Below are 19,565 nucleotides of genomic sequence, written 5' to 3' on the forward strand. Positions count from 1 at the left end.
TATCATGTCTGCGTCCAAATCCCTTTGTAGTGCCCTACTTTTGACCACAGGGCTCTGGTCATTCCCTATATAGCCCATTAGGGCTCTGGTCCAAAGTAGTGCACTGTAAAGGGAATAGGGTGCCATTTGGGACACACCCCGTAACTCAGAACTCAATGGTGTTTGTCTACCAGACAAATGCTGTCCTCATACTGCTAGAATATACGGAGTAGCTGCGGGAATCCGACGGGCGGCAGGGTAGCCTAGTGGTTAGAGTGTAGAGGCGGCAGGGTAGCCTAGTGGTTAGAGTGTAGAGGCGGCAGGGTAGCCTAGTGGTTAGAGTGTAGAGGCGGCAGGGTAGCCTAGTGGTTAGAGTGTAGAGGCGGCAGGGTAGCCTAGTGGTTAGAGTGTAGAGGCGGTAGGGTAGCCTAGTGGTTAGAGCTTTGGACTAGTAACCGAAAGGTTGTAAGTTCAAATCCCCGAGCTGACAAGGTACAAAATCTGTCGTTCTGCCCTTGAACAGGCAGTTAACCCACTGTTCCTAGGCTGTCATTGAAAATAAGAATTTGTTCTTAACTGACTTGCCTAGTAAAATAAAATGTAAAAAAATTCTGGACAAAGACCCTCTCTTCCCGAATGTCCAGAAAATGTGGATTTGCAGCCTCGGCCTAGAGTACAATGGCAAAGAGAGAACCCCTAATAGAAGATGGGTTTGTTTACTTCCCATTGGGGCAAAAAAAAAAGGTTAAATCAACGTTGTTTCTACGTCATTTCAAAAACATCAAATCTAGGCGATGACAAAACTGTATGGAAAACAAATTGGATTAGCAGAAAGTAATCAACGTAAGGGCATTTCATCTTTTTTACATTTTTACAATTACATTTTTTTATTTCACCTTTATTTAACCAGTTAGGCTAGTTGAGAACAAGTTCTCATTTGCAACTGCGACCTGGCCAAGATAAAGCAAAGCAGTGTGACACAGACAACAACACAGAGTTACACATGGAATAAACAATAAACAAGCCAGTAACACAAAAAACAAATCAATGACACAGTAGAAAGTCTATATACATTGTGTGCAAAAGGCATGAGGAGGTAGGCAATAAATAGGCCATAGGAGCGAATAATTACAATTTAGCAGATTAACACTGGAGTGATAAATGAGCAGATGATGATGTGCAAGTAGAGATACTGGTGTGCAAAAGAGCAGAAAAGTAAATAAATAAAAACAGTATGGGGATGAGGTAGGTAGATTGGGTGGGCCATTTACAGATGGACTATGTACAGCTGCAGCGATCGGTTAGCTGCACAGATAGTTGATGTTTAAAGTTGACGAGGGAAATAAAAGTCTCCAACTTCAGCGAATTTTGCAATTCGTTCCAGTCAAGGCGGCCAAATGAGGTGTTTGCTTTGGGGATGATCAGTGAGATATACCTGCTGGAACGTGTGCTACGGGTGGGTGTTGTTATCGTTACCAGTGAACTGAGATAAGGCGGAGCTTTACCTAGCATAGACTTATAGATGACCTGGAGCCAGTGGGTCTGGCAACGAATATGTAGCGAGGGCCAGCCAACTAGAGCATACAGGTCGAGGTGGTGGGTGTTATAAGGTGATTTGGTAACAAAACGGATGGCACTAACTTTTAACCTAAATCCATTGACATGATGGTGACATGTTTTGCTGATTTCACGTTCAATTCACAATAGTTGACAACTCAACCTTTATGTAGATCAAAAGTGGATGTTGAACTGACATCCGTGCCCAGTGGATTTGTGTTGTGCCAGGTGCTATCCTGCAGTTTCCCCCACCATCTAATGACAGAAATTAGAGTTGGATGTTAAACCACAGGCTATGGTTGTTGGGAATCTCTCAAGTGGAAACCCCCCCACCACCACCACCACCACCACAACCCCCCCCCCCCCCCCCCACCACCACCACCCCCCCCCCCCCCCCCCCCACCACCACCACCACCACCACCACCACCCCCACACCACCACCACCATCAAATCACACAAGGAATGGGCCTACTATCTCCTCTGAGCGAGCAGACAGTTTAGTACCGTACTGCCGTTGGATAGGTGAACATGAATACACTTGTAGAACACAGTAGTGCAGAATGATTCTCTTCTGTGTTTTTGATAAGCAACATCTATTGTAAACAGATGGTTAAGTCTGTCACATTGGCTTTCAAAAGAGGAAGTGCTTCATGTACAAACACAAATATAATCCAAAAATATGCATCTGTCATTTACCCATTTAGCTCCTGATGTGCTGCTGTGTGAGGTGTTATTGCCCTCATAGATCAGAACACAACACTATGTAACCAACTGTAGAGTTAGGCTGATCAGAACACAACACTATGTAGCCAACTGTAGAGTTAGGCTGATCAGAACACAACACTACCTAACCAACTGTAGAGTTAGGCTGATCAGAACACAACACTACCTAACCAACTGTAGAGTTAGGCTGATCAGAACACAACACTACCTAACCAACTGTAGAGTTAGGCTGATCAGAACACAACACTACCTAACCAACTGTAGAGTTAGGCTGATCAGAACACAACACTACCTAACCAACTGTAGAGTTAGGCTGATCAGAACACAACACTACCTAACCAACTGTAGAGTTAGGCTGATCAGAACACAACACTACCTAACCAACTGTAGAGTTAGGCTGATCAGAACACAACACTATGTAACCAACTGTAGAGTTAGGCTGATCAGAACACAACACTATGTAACCAACTGTAGAGTTAGGCTGATCAGAACACAACACTATGTAACCAACTGTAGAGTTAGGCTGATCAGAACACAACACTACCTAACAAACTGTAGAGTTAGGCTGATCAGAACACAACACTACCTAACAAACTGTAGAGTTAGGCTGATCAGAACACAACACTATGTAACCAACTGTAGAGTTAGGCTGATCAGAACACAACACTACCTAACAAACTGTAGAGTTAGGCTGATCAGAACACAACACTACCTAACAAACTGTAGAGTTAGGCTGATCAGAACACAACACTATGTAACCAACTGTAGAGTTAGGCTGATCAGAACACAACACTACCTAACAAACTGTAGAGTTAGGCTGATCAGAACACAACACTACCTAACAAACTGTAGAGTTAGGCTGATCAGAACACAACACTATGTAACCAACTGTAGAGTTAGGCTGATCAGAACACAACACTATGTAACCAACTGTAGAGTTAGGCTGATCAGAACACAACACTATGATATAGGAATAGTAAAGGCCCAGTGCACTACTTTTGTGATTAAAAATATATATATATTTTAGTGTTTACCAGCATTTGTAACTTGAGTCTGATAATTATCTGTACAAAACATCTGATAATACTTTTGATATTATATATTTTTTTTCTTCCAGTTTCTTGAAATGCTATTTATTTCCATGTGAAAGCTGAAATGATTTATTTATTCTTTTTAGATTTTAGTAGAGGCTCTTATCCAGAGCAACTTACAGTACTGAATGCATACATTTTCAGACTACTGAGTGCATACATTTTCAGACTTTGTCTTTTTGGTCCCCCCCCCCCCTGGGAATCGAACCCACAACCCTTGCATTGTAAGCACCATGCTCTATCACATCACATCATCACAAACCACTTGATGTCTCAATTACTGTATTGAACATTGTTTTTCTTCATGGAGATGGATAGTCCCACAGGCACAAATCTAGATGACCATCCTATGTACAACGCAGTAATTTACATTTACATTCAGTGTTTGTTTGTAAGGATGGTAAATTAATACTGCACAAAAAAAAGAGGTTTTAATTTTAATTTGAAGGTGGATGTTTTTTTGTCTTTGTCCATAACTTTTGATTGTTTGAGAACAGGGTTTAGTTCATTCTGGGTTCATTCTGGGTTCATTCTGGGTTCATTCTGGGTTCATTCTGGGTTCCAATAGAATGGTGATCACAGAGAAAGGGACAGAACAACGACTCCTGAATCCTGAAAGATATTGTTTTTAATTATACAACTACTTTGCCAGCGCTACAGACGTCTATATCAGTCCACTAATAACAGTAAAAGCCCCACCCACTCAATTTTTTCAAAAATAAATTAAAAGGTGTTTTTTTGGTTCCATTTTTCGAGGAGTGCTGTGGAACTCTCAGCACCCCTGTCTATGCCAGCACCCAAAACCTATACTAACACCCCAAATTAGTTCTGTCACATATACCAGCACCCACAATTAGTACCAATATATATACCAGCACCCAAAATTACTACCAATATATATACCACCACCCACAATTAGTACCAATATACAGTTGATGTCGGAAGTTTACATACACTTAGGTCGGAGTCATTAAAACTCATTTTTTCAACCACTCCACAAATTTCTTGTTAACAAACATCTACTTTGTGTATGACATAAGTAATTTTTCCAACAATTGTTTACAGACAGATTATTTCACTTATAATTCACTGTATCACAATTCCAGTGGGTCAGAAGTTTACATACACTAAGTTGACTGTGCCTTTAAACAGCTTAGAAAATTACAGAAAATGATGTCATGGCTTTATAAACTTCTGATAGGCTAATTGACATTATTTGAGTCAATTGGAGGTGTACCTGTAGATGTATTTCCAGGCCTACCTCCAAACTCAGTGCCTCTTTGCTTGACATCATGGGAAAATCAAAAGAAATCAGCCAAGACCACAGAAAAAAATTGTTGACCTCCACAAGTCTGGTTCATCCTTGGGAGCAATTTCCAAAGGTACGAAGGTACCACGTTCATTTGTACAAACAATAGTATGCAAGTATAAACACCATGGGACCACGCAGCCATCATCTATTGGGGTAACGGGTTAGCCTAGTGGTTAGAGCCTTGGACAAGTAACCGCAAGGTTGCAAGTTCAAATCCCTGAGCTGAAACGGTACAAATCTGTCATTCTGCCCCTGAACAGGCAGTTAACCCACTGTTCCTAGGCCGTCATTGAAAATAGGAATTTGTTCTTAACTGACTTGCCTAGTTAAATAAAGGTAAATACAAACAATACTGCCAGGAAGGAGACGCGTTCTGTCTCCTAGAGATGAATGTACTTTGGTGCGAAAAGTGCAAATCAATCCCAGAACAACAGCAAAGGACCTTGTGAAGATGCTGGAGGAAACAGGTACAAAAGTGTCTATACCCACATATATAAAATGAGTCATCATTTGATGACATATCCTGAAAGGCAGCTCAGCAAGAAAGAAGCCACTGTTCCAAAACCACCATAAAAAAGCCAGACTATGGCTTGCAACTGATCATACTTTCTGGAGAAATGTCCTCTGGTCTGATGAAACAAAAATATAACTGTTTGGCCATAATGACCATCATTATGTTTGGAGGAAGTCGAAGAACACCATCCCAACCGTGAAGTACGGGGGTGGCAGCATCATGTTGTGGGGGTGCTTTGCTGCAGGATGGACTGGTGCACTTCACACAATAGATGGCATCATGAGGACAGAAAATGATGTGGGTATATTGAAGTAACATCTCAAGACATCAGTCAGGAAGTTAAAGCTTGGTCGCAAATGGGTCTTCTAAATGGACAATGAACCCAAGCATACTTCCAAAGTTGTGACACAATGGCTTAAGGACAACAAAGTCAAGGTATTGGAATGGCCATCACAAAGCCCTGATCTCAATCCTACAGTGCCTTGCGAAAGTATTCAGCCCCCTTGAACTTTGCGACCTTTTGCCACATTTCAGGCTTCAAACATAAAGATATAAAACTGTGTTTTTTTGTGAAGAATCAACAACAAGTGGGACACAATCATGAAGTGGAACGACATTTATTGGATATTTCAAACTTTTTTAACAAATCAAAAACTGAAAAATTGGGCGTGCTAAATTATTCAGCCCCCTTAAGTTAATACTTTGTAGCGCCACCTTTTGCTGCGATTACAGCTGTAATTCGCTTGGGGTATGTCTCTATCAGTTTTGCACATTGAGAGACTGAATTTCTTTCCCATTCCTCCTTGCAAAACAGCTCGAGCTCAGTGAGGTTGGATGGAGAGCATTTGTGAACAGCAGTTTTCAGTTCTTTCCACAGATTCTCGATTGGATTCAGGTCTGGACTTTGACTTGGCCATTCTAACACCTGGATATGTTTATTTTTGAAACATTCCATTGTAGATTTTGCTTTATGTTTTGGATCATTGTCTTGTTGGAAGACAAATCTCCGTCCCAGTCTCAGGTCTTTTGCAGACTCCATCAGGTTTTCTTCCAGAATGGTCCTGTATTTGGCTCCATCCATCTTCCCATCAATTTTAACCATCTTCCCTGTCCCTGCTGAAGAAAAGCAGGCCCAAACCTGATGCTGCCACCACCATGTTTGACAGTGGGGATGATGTGGTCAGGGTGATTAGCTGTGTTGCTTTTACGCCAAACATAACGTTTTGCATTGTTACCAAAAAGTTCCATTTTGGTTTCATCTGACCAGAGCACCTTCTTCCACGTGTTTGGTGTGTCTCCCAGTGGTCTGATACTCCTTCCATTTCAATATTATCGCTTGCACAGTGCTCCTTGGGATGTTTAAAGCTTGGGAAATATTTTTTTTATCCAAATCCGGCTTTGAACTTCTTCACAACAGTATCTCGGACCTGCCTGGTGTGTTCCTTGTTCTTCATGAAGCTCTCTGTGCTTTTAACGGACCTCTGAGACTATCACAGTGCAGGTGCATTTATACGGAGACTTGATTACACACAGGTGGATTGTATTTATCATCATTAGTCATTTAGGTCAACATTGGATCATTCAGAGATCCTCACTGAACTTCTGGAGAGAGTTTGCTGCACTGAAAGTAAAGGGGCTGAATAATTTTGCACGCCCAATTTTTCAGTTTTTGATTTGTTAAAAAAGTTTGAAATATCCAATAAATGTCGTTCCACTTCATGATTGTGTCGCACTTGTTGTTGATTCTTCACAAAAAAAATACAGTTTTATATCTTTATGTTTGAAGCCTGAAATCTGGCAAAAGGTCGCAAAGTTCAAGGGGGCCGAATACTTTCGCAAGGCACTGTATAAAAAATGTGTTGGCAGAACTGAAAAAGTGTGTGCGAGCAAGGAGGCCTACAAACCTGACTCAGTTACACCAGTTCTGTCAGGAGGAATGGGCCAAAATTCACCCAATGTATTTTTTGTGGGAAGCTTGTGGAAGGCAAACATTTGCCCAAATTAAACAATTTAAAGGCAATGCTACCAAATACTATTTGAGTGTATGTAAACTTCTGACCCACTGGGAATGTGATGAAAGAAATAAAAGCTGAAATAAATCATTCTCTCTACTATTATTCTGACATTTCACATTCTTAAAATAAAGTGGTGATCCTAACTGACCTAAGACAGGGAATTTTTACTTGGATTAAATGTCAGGAATTGTGAAAAACTGAGTTTAAATGTATATGGCTGAGGTGTATGTAAACTTCCAACTTCAACTGTATATACCAACACCCAGAATTAGTACCAATATCTATACCAGAACCCAAAATTAGCACCCAACATTAGTACCAATATCTATACCAGAACCCAACATTAGTACCAATATATAAACCAGAACCCAACATTAGTACCAATATCTATACCAGAACCCAACATTAGTACCAATATATATACCAGAACCCAACATTAGTACCAATATCTATACCAGAACCCAACATTAGTACCAATATATATACCAGAACCCAACATTAGTACCAATATCTATACCAGAACCCAACATTAGTACCAATATCTATACCAGAACCCAACATTAGTACCAATATCTATACCAGAACCCAAAATTAGTACCAATATCTATACCAGAACCAAACATTAGTAGCAATATTTATACCAGAACCCAACATTAGTACCAATATCTATAGCAGCACCCAAAATTTGTACCAATATTTATACCAGAACCCAACATTAGTACCAATATCTATACCAGAACGCAACATTAGTACCAATATCTATAGCAGCACCCAAAAGTAGTACCAATATTTATACCAGAACCCAACATTAATACCAATATTTATACCAGAACCAAACATTAGTACCAATATCTATACCAGAACCCAACATTAGTACCAATATCTATACCAGAACCCAACATTAGTACCAATATCTATACCAGAACCCAACATTAGTACCAATATCTATACCAGAACCCAACATTAGTACCAATATCTATACCAGAACCCAACATTAGTACCAATATCTATACCAGAACCCAACATTAGTACCAATATTTATACCAGAACCAAACATTAGTACCAATATCTATACCAGAACCCAACATTAGTACCAATATCTAAACTTTTTATTTTGTAATATTTTCTTCCTTTTTGACTCTGAATTATTGATTAGGGCTCGTAAGTAAGGAATAATTGATGAGCAATGGAGTACAACAGGGGAAAGGCCCTCCATATAGAGTACAAAAGAGGAAAGGCCCTCCATATAGAGTACAAAAGAGGAAAGGCCCTCCATATAGAGTACAAAAGAGGAAAGGCCCACCCAGTAGAGTACAACAGAGGAAAGGCCCTCCTAATAGAGTACAACAGGGGAAAGGCCCACCCAATAGAGTACAACAGAAGAAAGGCCCACCCAATAGAGTACAACAGAGGAAAGGCCCTCCCAATAGAGTACAACAGGGGAAAGGCCCACCCAATAGAGTACAACAGAGGAAAGGCCCACCCAATAGAGTACAACAGAGGAAAGGCCCACCCATTAGAGTACAACAGGGGAAAGACCCTCCCAATAAAGTACAACAGAGGAAAGGCCCTCCCAGTAGAGTACAACAGAGGAAAGGCCCTCCATATAGAGTACAACAGAGGAAAGGCCCTCCCAATAGAGTACAACAGAAGAAAGGCCCTCCCAATAGAGTAAAACAGAGGAAAGGCCCTCCCAATAGAGTACAACAGAGGAAAGGCCCACCCATTAGAGTACAACAGAGGAAAGGCCCTCCCAGTAGAGTACAACAGAGGAAAGGCCCTCCCAGTAGAGTACAACAGAGGAAAGGCCCTCCCAATAGAGTACAACAGAGGAAAGGCCCACCCATTAGAGTACAACAGAGGAAAGGCCCTCCCAGTAGAGTACAACAGAGGAAAGGCCCTCCCAGTAGAGTACAACAGAGGAAAGGCCCTCCTAATAGAGTACAACAGAGGAAAGGCCCTCCTAATAGAGTACAACAGAGGAAAGGCCCTCCCAATAGAGTACGACAGAGGACACCTATTGAGATGTACCTTTCCTTAAGTAAATCAGGTGTTAAATGAGGCGAAAAGGAGACTGGAGGAAGACTTTAATACACAGTTACAGAACAATGGTGCCTGGTGACTTATAAACTTTGAGAATGATTGTCTTTAATTATTAATCAAGCCAATGGGTTGACATGTTTGTAACAGACGTATAATTGTATTAACAAAGGGCATGAGGTAGACCATGGTTCCAGAAGATGAGGTACGGAACAGCCACGCTCCCCGAAAGCCCGCCCTCCAACATCACCAGGCAACCTCTATCCTGGAACCATCGAGGGGAAAAGAGGGCATCCATGGAACTCCGGAAGGTTCGGAATGGGATAGAATGACGGCCCATTGTGACGAAGAGGAGTCGTCCATGGTCTACGCTCCCTAGGGAGAGATGGGTTCTCCCTGAAGGAGCCAACTCGGTTACAGAGTTCACTCATTTGTGAGACGTCATGCACCCTTCATAGATCACCGAGTTAAAGCAAGGGTGTAGTACTTATCCCTGTGTGAAATGACGTGTCCCCTTGATAGGGCACCTAGTTAGGCAAAGGGTGTAGGATACTCATACACATGTGAGATGATGTAGCTCCTTCAGAGAGCACTGTGATTCCCTGCTATATGAGCCGTTGTGAGATGACGTGGTTCCTTCAGAGAGCACTGTGATTCCCTGCTATATGAGCCGTTGTGAGATGACGTGGTTCCTTCAGAGAGCACTGTGATTCCCTGCTATATGAGCCGTTGTGAGATGACGTGGTTCCTTCAGAGAGCACTGTGATTCCCTGCTATATGAGCCGTTGTGAGATGATGTAGCTCCTTCAGAGGGCACTGTGATTCCCTGCTATATGAACCGTTTGTGAGATGAATTGGCTCCTTCATAGGGCACTGTGATTCCCTGCTATATGAACCGTTTGTGAGATGAATTGGCTCCTTCATGGGGCACTGTGACTCCCTGCTATATGAACCGTTTGTGAAATGAATTGGCTCCTTCATAGGTCACTGTGATTCCCTGCTATATTAACCGTTTGTGAGATGAATTGGATCCTTCATGGGGCACTGTGATTCCCTGCTATATGAACGGTTTGTGAAATGAATTGGCTCCTTCATAGGGCACTGCGATTCCCTGCTATATGAGCCATTTGTGAGATGAATTGGCTCCTTCAGAGAGCACTGCAATTCCCTGCTATATGAGCCATTTGTGAGATGAATTGGCTCCTTCAGAGAGCACTGTGATTCCCTGCTATATGAGCCGTTGTGAGATAAATTCGCTCCTTCAGAGAGCACTGCGATTCCCTGCTATATGAACCGTTTGTGAGATGAATTGGCTCCTTCAGAGAGCACTGCGATTCCCTGCTATATGAACCGTTTGTGAGATGATGTAGCTCCTTCAGAGAGCACTGCGATTCCCTGCTATATGAGTCGTTGTGAGATGATGTAGCTCCTTCAGAGGGCACTGCGATTCCCTGCTATATGAGCCGTTGCACTCTTCATAGGGTGTAGTATTCACTCCAAAGTGAGACGTGTCCCCTCTCTAGTTCAATTCATTAGAAGCAAGCTATGGTTTAATCACCACCTCTGTAAGGCTGCTCCGGTGCAACCTTCTCCAGTCACCAGGGGAGCCAATCAAATGCCAAGCACTGTCGAGTCCTTCTGAGACCGCAGCTATTGGCTGACAGGTCACCTGCTAGGGTGAGAAGCCGAGAACTCAGCCTGCTTTCTCTGAGAGGAGGGACACTTCACTTAATTCAGCGAGAGGGGAAAATGGCACAGGCTGTTGAACTTGTCAAAGGTGATTGGTGACGTGTGCTGGTAGAGGAGGTCGATGGAGTGGACTTCTCCAGGAGTTAGCTAACCTGTTAAACAGACAAAGTACCATGTAAAATAATGGGCCATTGTCATTTGATCCCAATGGAAAAGAAAGCACTTTAGGAAGTATTTTAGTTCTGGAAATTGTGTCAGGAATTATCGGTATTTATGAGGAGGTAATAACAAACATAATCTTTCCTAATGTGGGCTTGTCACAATGGCCTTTCAACATGGGAGAAAAATACCTCTCATGATTATATTCTTGGACACATAATCAGTGATGTAATCATAAGGTTATTGATCCAATTTTGTTTTTCTAATAACGCAATTTGCTAAAAAGGTTTAACGACCCGCCTTCTCAGGTCACTGACAGCTCCAATTACCAATCAGTGACAGCCAGGTTCTGTTATTGTTTACTTCTGTGTTTATGTGTGTGTGTGTGTGTGTGTGTGTGTGTGTGTGTGTGTGTGTGTGTGTGTGTGTGTGTGTGTGTGTGTGTGTGTGTGTGTTGTTGTTGATGTCAACCAGCATGTTTATTGGATAATTAACACAAAGTCTCCTGGGAAATGAGCGAGTCAACACTTGATCCTCTTTAATGGCTCTGTCTGTCGTTCACCTCCTCGATGTGTGTGTGTGTGTGCGTCTGTCTGTCTGTCTGTCTGTGTGCGTGCGTGTGTGTGTCACATGTGCCGAATGCAACATTTCACTGTAGACCTTACAGTGAAATGCTTACTTACAATCCCTTAACCAACAATGCAGTTTAAAAAATATGAATACGAATAAGAAATAAAAGTAACAAGTAGTTAAAGAGCAGCAGTAAAATAACAATAGCGAGGCTATATACAGGGGAGGTACCGGTACAGAGTCAATGTGGAGACTATATACAGGGGGTACCGGTACAGAGTCAATGTGGAGGCTATATACAGGGGGTACCGGTACAGAGTCAATGTGGAGACTATATACAGGGGAGGTACCGGTACAGAGTCAATGTGGAGACTATATACAGGGGGTACCGGTACAGAGTCAATGTGGAGGCTATATACAGGGGAGGTACCGGTACAGAGTCAATGTGGGGACTATATACAGGGGGTACCGGTACAGAGTCAATGTGGAGGCTATATACAGGGTATTACGGTACAGAGTCAATGTGGAGACTATATACAGGGGAGGTACCGGTACAGAGTCAATGTGGAGGCTATATACAGGGGGGTACCGGTACAGAGTCAATGTGGAGACTATATACAGGGGAGGTACCGGTACAGAGTCAATGTGGAGACTATATACAGGGGAGGTACCGGTACAGAGTCAATGTGGAGACTATATACAGGGGGTACCGGTACAGAGTCAATGTGGAGGCTATATACAGGGGGTACCGGTACAGAGTCAATGTGGAGGCTATATACAGGGGAGGTACCGGTACAGAGTCAATGTGGAGACTATATACAGGGGGTACCGGTACAGAGTCAATGTGGAGGCTATATACAGGGGAGGTACCGGTACAGAGTCAAATACCCTGTATATAGCCTCCACATTGACTGTACCGGTACAGAGTCAATGTGGAGACTATATACAGGGGGTACCGGTACAGAGTCAATGTGGAGACTATATACAGGGGATACCGGTATAGAGTCAATGTGGAGGCTATATACAGGGGGTACCGGTACAGAGTCATTGTGGAGGCTATATACAGGAGGTACCGGTACAGAGTCAATGTGGAGACTATATACAGGGAGGTACCGGTACAGAGTCAATGTGGAGACTATATACAGGGGGTACCGGTACAGAGTCAATGTGGAGACTATATACAGGGGGTACCGGTACAGAGTCAATGTGGAGACTATATACAGGGGGTACCGGTACAGAGTCAATGTGGAGACTATATACAGGGGGTACCAGTACAGAGTCAATGTGGAGGCTATATACAGGGAGGTACCGGTACAGAGTCAATGTGGAGACTATATACAGGGGGTACCGGTACAGAGTCAATGTGGAGACTATATACAGTCAGCCAGTCAGTCGGTCGGTCAGTCGGTCAGTCGGTCAGTCGGTCGGTCGGTCGGTCGGTTGGTCGGTCAGTCGGTCAGTCGGTCAGTCGGTCAGTCAGTCGGTCAGTACACTCTGAGATAAAAAGGTGGTATCTAGATCCTAAAGGAGGAGGTGAACGGATCCTTTAGGCTGAATATCTAATCAGATGGCTACCCAGACTGCATTGCCCCCCTCTCTTTTACACCGCTGCTAGTATCTGTTATCATCATCTATGCATAGTCACTTTAATAACTCTGCCTACATGTACATATTACCTCAATTACCTCGACTAACCGGTGCCCCCGCACATTGACTCTGTACCGGTAACCCCCTGTATATAGTCTCGATTTTGTTATTTTACTGCTGCTCTTTAACTACTTGTTACTTTTATTTCCTATTCGTATTCATATTTTTTAAACTGCATTGTTGGTTAAGGGCTTGTAAGTAAACATTTCACTGTAAGGTCTACAGTGAAATGTTGCATTCGGCACATGACTAATAAGATTTGATTTGATTTGATTTAGATGGAGCCCATCTCCTGTTTCTATAGTGTGAGGCAGCTTGATGTACAAGTACATCTCCTGGACAGGACGCTAGTCTATCACAGTCAATAGTGTTATGTTATATCCCACAGAAGCCCTTTACTTTGTCAGTGGGGTATGTACTGCGACAGGGCAGGCAGAGTAGAGAGCGTTGAGAAGGCAGCAGCTCTGTCAGCTCTGGGGTCTGGTGCCGCCCGTCACGTTGGCAACTTGTCATTCTCGCAGTAATTGGTCTGGAAGAGAAGCGCTGCGGTCTGCGTTGCTCCAGGACTAGGCTACTGGGAAAAAGACAAGAGGGGGTGAGAGGTCCACATTAGGCACCTGTGTCTCAGGATCCTCCTCATAAATCATGATTACATTTTGACCCAAGTTTGTAATGAAAGCTATGTTGATTGTTTTGTGAGTTTGGGCCGACCAGCGCCTGCATTCTGGTAGAACTCTGCTAGTGAACGAAGAGGAACATCACAGAGCAATGAGGAAGGATTGTGGGCAGTTTTAAAGGGGAAGATTTAGATAAACACACATGGGCTCAGTAATACCCCTGTCTGGTCTGGTCCTCCTCAGACAGGACAGTAATACCCCTGGTCTGGTCCTCCTCAGAGAGGACAGTAATACCCCAGTCTGGTCTGGTCCTCCTCAGAGAGGACAGGTATACCCCTGTCTGGTCTGGTCCTCCTCAGACAGGACAGTAATACCCCTGTCTGGTCCTCCTCAGAGAGGACAGTAATACCCCAGTCTGGTCCTCCTCAGAGAGGACAGTAATACCCCTGGTCTGGTCCTCCTCAGACAGGACAGTAATACCCCAGTCTGGTCCTCCTCAGAGAGGACAGTAATACCCCTGTCTGGTCTGGTCCTCCTCAGACAGGACAGTAATACCCCTGGTCTGGTTCTCCTCAGAGAGGACAGTAATATCCCTGTCTGGTCCTCCTCAGAGAGGACTGTAATTCCCCAGTCTGGTCTGGTCCACCGCAGAAGAGGACAGTAATATCCCTGTCTGGTCCTCCTCAGACAGGACAGTAATACCCCAGTCTGGTCCTCCTCAGAGAGGACAGTAATACCCCTGGTCTGGTCCTCCTCAGAGAGGACAGTAATACCCCAGTCTGGTCTGGTCCTCCTCAGAGAGGACAGGTATACCCCTGTCTGGTCTGGTCCTCCTCAGACAGGACAGTAATACCCCTGTCTGGTCCTCCTCAGAGAGGACAGTAATATCCCAGTCTGGTCCTCCTCAGAGAGGACAGTAATACCCCTGGTCTGGTCCTCCTCAGACAGGACAGTAATACCCCAGTCTGGTCCTCCTCAGAGAGGACAGTAATACCCCTGTCTGGTCTGGTTCTCCTCAGACAGGACAGTAATACCCCTGGTCTGGTTCTCCTCAGAGAGGACAGTAATATCCCTGTCTGGTCTGGTCCACCACAGAAGAGGACAGTAATATCCCTGTCTGGTCCTCCTCAGACAGGACAGTAATACCCCAGTCTGGTCCTCCTCAGAGAGGACAGTAATACCCCTGGTCTGGTCCTCCTCAGACAGGACAGTAATACCCCAGTCTGGTCCTCCTCAGAGAGGACAGTAATACCCCTGTCTGGTCCTCCTCATAGAGGACAGTAATACCCCTGTCTGGTCCTCCTCAGAGAGGACAGTAATACCCCTGGTCTGGTCTGGTCCTCCTCATAGAGGACAGTTATACCCCAGTCTGGTCTGGTCCACCTCAGACAGGACAGTAATACCCCTGGTCTGGTTCTCCTCAGACAGGACAGTAATACCCCTGGTCTGGTCCTCCTCAGACAGGACAGTAATACCCCTGGTCTGGTTCTCCTCAGACAGGACAGTTATACCCCAGTCTGGTCTGGTCCTCCTCAGAGAGGCTTTCCTATCACATTTAAGGTCCTATTCAACTGACTGTGTCCCACCCTTAATCTTGTAAAAAAGACAGTGGAACAAGCCTTCTCTCCCTATCCCAGTCTGCTGTCCCCACATATTGCAAGATGGCTACCATTGTTCCTTTACCCAAGAAGGGAAAGGTAACTGCAATACAGTTGAAGTCAGAAGTTGACATACTTAGGTTGGAGTCATTAAAACTCATTTTTCAACCACTCCACAAATGTATTGTTAACAAACCATAGTTTTGGTAATATGAAAAAATATATAGTTTGTTAACAATACATTTGTGGAGTGGTTGAAAAATGAGTTTTAATGACTCCAACCTAAGTATAACCTAAGTTATATCCCAGTCTGGTCTGGTCTGGTGCTCTAGCCCTGTTTTAACACAGCACCCAGGTGTTTGTTTGTCAATCTCTCTCTCTCTCTCTCTCTCTCTCTCTCTCTCTGTCTCTCTCTCTCTCTCTCTCTCTCTGTCTCTCTCTCTCTCTGTCTCTCTGTCTCTCTGTCTCTCTCTCTCTCTCTCTCTCTCTCTCTCTCTCTCTCTCTCTCTCTGTCTCTCTCTCTCTCTCTCGCTCTCTGTCTCTCTGTCTCTCTGTCTCTCTCTCTCTCTCTCTCTCTCTCTCTCTCTGTCTGTTATCTCTCTGTGGAGCATACATACAGTATTGAAAGAAATATAGCTGACATTAAAGAGAAACTTCACTCTGGTCTAATCAATGGGCAGGTCTAGCAACTCAGATCATGCATTTAGAAATCATTGATCCTGTAACTCCAGCAGTTCGAATAGGAATGCTTTCTGAAGTGTCTCAATATTTCTTCACATCTTTGTCCTTGACATTCCAAGTTTGTCTGATTCTGGCTCATTGTGTGTGTGTCTGTTATTTACTGAACAAAAATATAAACACAACGATTTCAATGATTTGAGTTACAGTTCATATAATCAAATCAAATCAAATCAAATGTATTTGTCACATACACATGGTTAGCAGATGTTAATGCGAGTGTAGCGAAATGCTTGTGCTTCTAGTTCCGACAATGCAGTAATAACCAACAAGTGATCTAACTAACAATTCCAAAAAAAACTACTGTCTTATACATAGTGTAAGGGGATAAAGAATATGTACATAAAGATATATGAATGAGTGATGGTACAGAGCAGCATAGGCAAGATACAGTAGATGGTATCGAGTACAGTATATACATATGAGATGAGTATGTAAACCAAGTGGCATAGTTAAAGTGGCTAGTGATACATGTATTACATAAGGATGCAGTCGATGATATAGAGTACAGTATCTACGTATGCATATGAGATGAATAATGTAGGGTAAGTAACATTATATAAGGTAGCATTGTTTAAAGTGGCTAGTGATATATTTACATCATTTCCCATCAATTCCCATGATTAAAGTGGCTGGAGTAGAGTCAGTGGCATTGACAGTGTGTTGGCAGTAGCCACTCAATGTTAGTGGTGGCTGTTTAACAGTCTGATGGCCTTGAGATAGAAGCTGTTTTTCAGTCTCTCGGTCCCAGCTTTGATGCACCTGTACTGACCTCGCCTTCTGGATGACAGCGGGGTGAACAGGCAGTGGCTCGGGTGGTTGATGTCCTTGATGATCTTTATGGCCTTCCTGTAGCATCGGGTGGTGTAGGTGTCCTGGAGGGCAGGTAGTTTGCCCCCGGTGATGCGTTGTGCAGACCTCACTACCCTCTGGAGAGCCTTACGGTTGAGGGCGGTGCAGTTGCCATACCAGGCGGTGATACAGCCCGCCAGGATGCTCTCGATTGTGCATCTGTAGAAGTTTGTGAGTGCTTTTGGTGACAAGCCGAATTTCTTCAGCCTCCTGAGGTTGAAGAGGCGCTGCTGCGCCTTCCTCACGATGCTGTCTGTGTGAGTGGACCAATTCAGTTTGTCTGTGATGTGTATGCCGAGGAACTTAAAACTTGCTACCCTCTCCACTACTGTTCCATCAATGTGGATGGGGGGGTGTTCCCTCTGCTGTTTCCTGAAGTCCACAATCATCTCCTTAGTTTTGTTGACGTTGAGTGTGAGGTTATTTTCCTGACACCACACTCCGAGGGCCCTCACCTCCTCCCTGTAGGCCGTCTCGTCGTTGTTGGTAATCAAGCCTACCACTGTTGTGTCGTCCGCAAACTTGATGATTGAGTTGGAGGCGTGCGTGGCCACGCAGTCGTGGGTGAACAGGGAGTACAGGAGAGGGCTCAGAACGCACCCTTGTGGGGCCCCAGTGTTGAGGATCAGCGGGGAGGAGATGTTGTTGCCTACCCTCACCACCTGGGGGCGGCCCGTCAGGAAGTCCAGTACCCAGTTGCACAGGGCGGGGTCGAGACCCAGGGTCTCGAGCTTGATGACGAGCTTGGAGGGTACTATGGTGTTGAATGCCGAGCTGTAGTCGATGAACAGCATTCTCACATAGGTATTCCTCTTGTCCAGATGGGTTAGGGCAGTGTGCAGTGTGGTTGAGATTGCATCGTCTGTGGACCTATTTGGGCGGTAAGCAAATTGGAGTGGGTCAAGGGTGTCAGGTAGGGTGGAGGTGATATGGTCCTTGACTAGTCTCTCAAAGCACTTCATGATGACGGATGTGAGTGCTACGGGCGGTAGTCGTTTAGCTCAGTTACCTTAGCTTTCTTGGGAACAGGAACAATGGTGGCCCTCTTGAAGCATGTGGGAACAGCAGACTGGTATAGGGATTGGTTGAATATGTCCGTAAACACACCGGCCAGCTGGTCTGCGCATGCTCTGAGGGCGCGGCTGGGGATGCCGTCTGGGCCTGCAGCCTTGCGAGGGTTAACACGTTTAAATGTCTTACTCACTTTGGCTGCAGTGAAGGAGAGACCGCATGTTTTCGTTGCAGGCCGTGTCAGTGGCACTGTATTGTCCTCAAAGCGGGCAAAAAAGTAGTTTAGTCTGCCTGGGAGCAAGACATCCTGGTCCGTGACTGGGCTGGGTTTCTTCCTGTAGTCCGTGATTGACTGTAGACCCTGCCACATGCCTCTTGTGTCTGAGCCGTTGAATTGAGATTCTACTTTGTCTCTGTACTGGCGCTTAGCTTGTTTGATAGCCTTGCGGAGGGAATAGCTGCGCTGTTTGTATTCAGTCATGTTACCAGACACCTTGCCCTGATTAAAAGCAGTGGTTCGCGCCTTCAGTTCCACACGAATGCTGCCATCAATCCACGGTTTCTGGTTGGGGAATGTTTTAATCGTTGCTATGGGAACGACATCTTCAACGCACGTTCTAATGAACTCGCACACCGAATCAGCGTATTCGTCAATGTTGTTGGCTGACGCAATACGAAACATCTCCCAGTCCACGTGATGGAAGCAGTCTTGGAGTGTGGAGTCAGCTTGGTCGGACCAGCGTTGGACAGACCTCAGCGTGGGAGCTTCTTGTTTTAGTTTCTGTCTGTAGGCAGGGATCAACAAAATGGAGTCGTGGTCAGCTTTTCCGAAAGGGGGGCGGGGCAGGGCCTTATATGCGTCGCGGAAGTTAGAGTAACAATGATCCAGGGTCTTTCCACCCCTGGTTGCGCAATCGATATGCTGATCAAATTTAGGGAGTCTTGTAAGGAAATCAGTCAATTGAAATAATTTCATTTGGCCCTAATCTATGGATTTCACATCACTGGGCAGCGCCGCAGTCATTGGTGGGCCTGGGAGGGCATAGGCCCACCCACTTGGGAGACAGGCCCACCCGCTGGTGAGCAAGGCCTAGCCAATCAGAATTAGTTTCCCCCAACAAATGGCTTTATTACAGACAGAAATACTCCTCAGTTTCATCATGTGGAGGGCCTGGGCTGGCGTCTTATTAGTGCTCTACGGTTGTGAGGCCGGTTGAATGTACTGCCAAATTCTCTAAAACGACGTTGGAGGCGGCTTCTGGTAGAGAAATTAACATTAAATGATCTGGCAACAGCTGTGGTGGACATTCCTGCAAGTTAGCATGCCAATCCACATCTGTGTTATTGAGTTGGTGACAGAACTGCACATTTTATTGTCACCAGCACAAGGTGCACCTTAGTAATGATCATGCTGTTTAATCAGCTTCTTGATATGCCACACCTATCAGGTGGA

The sequence above is a fragment of the Oncorhynchus kisutch genome, linkage group LG28 (genome assembly GCF_002021735.2).
Source record: "Oncorhynchus kisutch isolate 150728-3 linkage group LG28, Okis_V2, whole genome shotgun sequence".
Classification (NCBI taxonomy): domain Eukaryota; kingdom Metazoa; phylum Chordata; class Actinopteri; order Salmoniformes; family Salmonidae; genus Oncorhynchus; species Oncorhynchus kisutch.